A 6,054-nucleotide genomic window follows, 5' to 3' on the forward strand; every position below is an offset into this window, starting at 1 on the left:
TTGCTGTCTGTTCAAATGACCTGCACAGAGCTCAGACACCCATGCATACCCCACAAGACATGTCACCAGGTGTCCCTTCACAGTCCCCAAGTCCAGAACAGAATTTGGGAATCGCACAGTTCAACAGAGTCATGGACATAGAACTACATTTTTGTACTATTTCAAAATGTTTCTGCTTATTATTTACAACATTTTGGTAGGCTACTTGTTAGTCAACTTGTCTATAATTAGATACTTCTCTTCTGTCATATGTTGCCCTAGAAGATTAAATAAACCCTTGCTCACCGGAATATCATAAATCGATAGAATGAATTCTTCAATTTAGTTGACATCTGTAAAGCTTTCTCTGTCACCTCTGGTTTTTTCATGGCGCCAAGATGTTTAGGGCCCGGGGAGAAAATGCAATAACAAAAAAAAACTGGAAAGACTCAATTTTTTCAAACGTCATCACTTTGACCGATTATAAGGAAATAGAAAGCATGTTTCTGATAAGATTTCCCAACATGTTTCTGATAAGATTTCAGTTCGACTTGGATACATATTTTATGTGGTTGAAATACTATCAGCTTTTATGATGCTGATAAATATAGCACCTCTATACAGACGGTATCCAACTGTGCATTCGCATTCTCTGAAGATGATGGAAGAACTCCTCCACTCCTGTTCTCAAGTCCAATTTTGACCTACATTTAGTGTATAATTTTACTGCAAGAAATGCTTAATTTTGCAGCAGTTAATTTTGAGGCTATGTGAGAGGTAATAGATCTAGAGTCTGTGTCCAGATTTCCGTTTCCATTTAACCAATCTGAACAGGAGGCCACAGTTCCCTTGACGTGCCATAGGCCTATTTGATGTCCCGATCTTGTGACTGTCTAATTTGTATAGTACTTCAATCATCACAAACAAACATTCATTTTCTGGTTCTCCCCTCTCTTTATTTTCAACTCTCCAAATTGCAGCTTTTGTATTATTGAATTAAACTCAGCACTTTGTCCTTTTTGCCTCCATGGATCGACATTAACTTTCTCTGTCCTTTCCCAAAAAGCATTTGGTGACTGGCATGTGGCGCGCCTACAGTTTGGCCCTAAAGCTTATACTTTTTTTTTTAACGGGTGGATCAGCTTAATATTGCGGAAAGATTGTTGCTTCCATCAATGTAATTGTCTGCATCATTTCCAATCCCCCATATATTTTTGGGGTAAATATATATTTATTTTATTTATTTCACCTTTATTTAATCAGGTAGGCAAGTTGAGAACAAGTTCTCATTTACAATTGCGACCTGGCCAAGATAAAGCAAGCAGTTTGACACATACAACAACACAGAGTTACACATGGAGTAAAACAAACATACAGTCAATAATATAATAGAAAAATAAGTCAATATACAAAGTGAGCAAATGAGGTGAGATAAGGGAGGTAATGGCAAAAAAGGCCATGGTGGCGAAGTAAATACAATATAGTAAGTAAAACACTGGAATGGTAGATTTACAGTGGAAGAAAGTGCAAAGTAGAAATAGAAATAATGGGGTGCAAAGGAGCAAAATAAATAAATAAAATAAATACAGTAGGGGAAGAAATAGTTGTTTGGGCTAAATTATAGATGGGCTATGTACAGGTGCAGTGATCTGTGAGCTGCTCTGACAGCTGGTGCTTAAAGCTAGTGAGGGAGATAAGTGTTTCCAGTTTCAGAGCTTTTTGTAGTTCGTTCCAGTCATTGGCAGCAGAGAACTGGAAGGAGAGGCGGCCGAAGGAGGAATTGGCTTTGGGGGTGACCAGAGAGATATACTTGCTCGAGCACGTGCTACAGGTGGGTGCTGCTATGGTGACCAGCGAGCTGAGATAAGGGGGAACTTTACCTAGCAGTGTCTTGTAGATGACCTGGAGCCAGTGGGTTTGGCGACGAGTATGAAGCGAGGGCCAGCCAACGAGAGCGTACAGGTCGCAGTGGTGGGTAGTATATGGGGCTTTGGTGACAAAACGGATGGCACTGTGATAGACTGCATCCAATTTATTGAGTTGGGTATTGGAGGCTATTTTGTAAATGACATCGTCGAAGTCGAGGATCGGTAGGATGGTCAGTTTTACAAGGGTATGTTTGGCAGCATGAGTGAAAGATGCTTTGTTGCGAAATAGGAAGCCAATTCTAGATTTAACTTTGGATTGGAGATGTTTGATGTGAGTCTGGAAGGAGAGTTTACAGTCTAACCAGACACCTAGGTATTTGTAGTTGTCCACATATTCTAAGTCAGAACTATCCAGAGTAGTGATGCTGGACGGGCGGGCAGGTGCAGGCAGCGATCGGTTGAAGAGCATGCATTTAGTTTTACTTGTATTTAAGAGCAGTTGGAGGCCATGGAAGGAGAGTTGTATGGCATTGAAGCTCGTCTGGAGGGTAGTTAACACAGTGTCCAAAGAAGGGACAGAAGTATATAGAATGGTGTCCTCTGCGTAGAGGTGGATCAGAGACTCACCAGCAGCAAGAGCGACATCATTGATATATACAGAGAAAATAGTTGGCCCATACACTGAGGGAAAAAAGTATTTGATCCCCTGCTGATTTTGTACATTTGCCCACTGACAAAGAAATGATCAGTCTATAATTTTAATGGTAGGTTTATTTGAACAGTGAGAGACAGAATAACAACAACAAAAAAACAGAAAACACGTCAAAAATTTTATAAATTGATTTGCATTTTAAAGAGGGAAATAAGTATTTGACCCTCTCTCAATCAGAAAGATTTCTGGCTCCCAGGTGTCTTTTATACAGGTAACGACCTGAGATTAGGAGCACGCTCTTAAAGGGAGTGCTCCTAATCTCAGCTTGTTACCTGTATAAAAGACACAGAAGCAATCAATCAATCAGATTCCAAACTCTCCACCACGGCCAAGACCAAAGAGCTCTCCAAGGATGTGATCGTCACGTCCTGGCCAGTATAAGGGTTAATTGGTATTGTAGTTTGGTCAGGACGTGGCAGAGGGTATTCGTTTTCTGTGGTTCGGGGTGGTGTGTTTTGTTGAAGGGGCATTTGGTTTAAGTATTCCGGGGTTTTTGGGCACTGTTTGGTTTTCAGGTATTCTATGTTTAGTCTAGTATGTCTGTTTCTATGTTTGGTTAATTGGGGTTGGGACTCTCAGTTGAAGGCAGGTGTTGTCTATCTGCCTTTGATTGAGAGTCCCATATATTAGGGTGTGTTTGTGTTTGTTATTTGTGGGTGATTGTTCTGTGTTTAGCCTTATGCTTTGCCAGACTGTTTGTTGTTCATTCGTTTTCGTGTTTTGTTATTTTGATATTAATTTTGAAAGTTAAATAAACGCCAAGATGAGCCTGCACATACCTGCTGCATTTTGGTCCTCCTTCACCGATGACAACCGTGACAGTCAGGGACAAGATTGTAGACCTACACAAGGCTGGAATGGGCTACAATACCATCGCCAAGCAGCTTGGTGAGAAGGTGACAACAGTTGGTGTGATTATTCGCAAATGGAAGAAACACAAAGGATCTGTCAATCTCCCTCGGCCTGGGGCTCCATGCAAGATCTCACCTCGTGGAGTTTCAATGATCATGAGAACGGTGAGGAATCAGCTCAGAACTACACGGGAGGATCTTGTCAATGATCTCAAGGCAGCTGGGACCATAGTCACCAAGAAAACAATTGGTAACACACTACGCCGTGAAGGACTGAAATCCTGCAGCGCCCGCAAGGTCCCCCTGCTCAAGAAAGCATATATACATGCCCGTCTGAAGTTTGCCAATGAACATCTGAATGATTCAGAGGACAACTGGGTGAAAGTGTTGTGGTCAGATGAGACCAAAATGGAGCTCTTTGGCATCAACTCAACTCGCTGTGTTTGGAGGAGGAGGAATGCTGCCTATGACCCCAAGAACACCATCCCCACCGTCAAACATGGAGGTGGAAACATTATGCTTTGAGGGTGTTTTTCTACTAAGGGGATAGACAACTTCACCTCATCAAAGGGACGATGGACGGGGCCATGTACCGTCAAATCTTGGGTGAGAACCTCCTTCCCTCAGCCAGGGCATTGAAAATAGGTTGTGGATGGGCATTCCAGCATGACAATGACCCAAAACACACGGCCAAGGCAACAAAGGAGTGGCTCAAGAAGAAGCACATTAAGGTCCTGGATTGGCCTAGCCAGTCTCCAGACCTTAATCCCATAGAAAATCTGTGGATGGAGCTGAAGGTTCGAGTTGCCAAACGTCAGCCTCGAAACCTTAATGACTTGGAGAAGATCTGCAAAGAGAAGTGGGACAAAATCCCTCCTGAGATGTGTAAAGTACCTGGTGGCCAACTACAAGAAACATCTGACCTCTGTGATTGCTAACAAGGGTTTTGCCACCAAGTACTAAGTCATGTTTTGCAGAGGGGTCAAATACTTATTTCCCTGATTAAAATGCAAATCATTTTATAACATTTTTGACATGCGTTTTTCTGGATTTCTTTGTTGTTATTCTGTCTCTCACTGTTCAAATAAACCTACCATTAAAATTATAGATTGATCATTTCTTTGTAAGTGGGCAAACGTACATAATCAGCAGGGGATCAAATACTTTTTCCCTCACTGTAAGAAAATACAATGAAAAGTATCTGTAAAACATGAACCACTATTACATATTTGTTAAAAATATGATTGATGGTTATGGGTAAACATGCATGTTTCAGTGCAGATTGAATGTCACAGAAGATTTTTTCAATGCTAGATCAACACAAAGGAAGCCTGACAGCTACACTAACTGCTATGAGTATTATAAATAAAGGATAACACCAAGAAAATAAAAGTAACTTTCTAACAGTTAAAGATTTCACAATGGTATGATATAGTAGTGGTCTGCATATTGCCACATACCTGTCGTAAGACATCACTGTTAGAGTAAAAATTTCACACATGACAAATGTGTATATGACATAGGCTTGAGTGAAACATCCACCATAAGATATCACCTGAACATCTGACTGAAGGTCCAGTAAGAACTTGGGGTAGAAACCAGCGGAACCATACAATCCATTGACACAGACTACACAGAAAGATATACATGGGCTCATGGAGACCTTTCACCTGAATGATTGTTATGGTCAGAGTCAGATTCACAGTGATGATGAGAAGGTATGTGATGAGAGACAAGATAAAATAAACCGATTTGTTGTTGAATGTCTCTTGTAAGCCAAAGAGATAAAAGAACTTGACTTGGGTTGAGTTCTCCATAGCTTTTGTTAATTTTCTTCCTCTGGTCAATGCAAAAATTCTTAGTCCTTACAAGGATTGAGTGTGTATGGATGTGAATAAATTCAAGAGTGAATCATTTGATTCTGTGTAGGCTCAGAAACTTGTGTCCATTAAATATCTTCTTGCTTGAGAGAGGGATACTGCTTCAATAACTTGGTAGCCTCTAAATATATCATAGTGTATGATCACATGGGATTGTAGTTTCAGTGTCAACATAGAGATGGATCTACATTGAGTTTGACAAGCAACTAATTGGATTATATTTACTCTATTTATGTATTAACCCAGCAAACGGCAGATGTCCTAAGGATATTCGGCAATGTTCCCATTATGTCCATTTCAGGCAGCGTTTACCAAATTCTGTACTGGGGATCACAAGGTGTGCACAAGCATTTTTTTGCCCTAGCACTACATAGCTTATTCAAATAATAAAATCTTGATGATTATTTGATTATTTGAATCAGCTGTGTAGTGCTAGGGCAAAAAACAAAACGTGCACCCCTTGGGGTCACCAGGTCAAAGTTTGGGAAATGCTGCTTTATGGGTTTCAGCGAGACGTTATCCCACGGATGTTCTGAGAACATTGTAGGAATATTAAAACATGACATTAACCTCGGGACCATAAGTGGGCATTCAGTACAGATACCGGTTTGGTCGCAGTATAACGTTATGATAAGATATACTGAACAAAAATGTAAACGTAACATGCATCAATTTAAAAGATTTTACCTAGTTACAGTTCATATAAGGAAATCAGTCAATTGAAATAAATGAATTAGGTCCTAATCTATGGATTTCACATGACT

The 6,054-nt window shown here is 40.4% G+C and overlaps 1 pseudogene; it reads right to left on the minus strand.

Annotated features, from left to right (window-relative positions):
* Positions 1-733: 733 nt before the first annotated feature.
* On the minus strand, positions 734-5,227 carry LOC115162818 (olfactory receptor-like protein DTMT; annotated as a pseudogene).
* Positions 5,228-6,054: the final 827 nt, after the last annotated feature.

Source organism: Salmo trutta, chromosome 26 (genome assembly GCF_901001165.1).
Source record: "Salmo trutta chromosome 26, fSalTru1.1, whole genome shotgun sequence".
Taxonomy (NCBI): Eukaryota; Metazoa; Chordata; class Actinopteri; order Salmoniformes; family Salmonidae; genus Salmo; species Salmo trutta.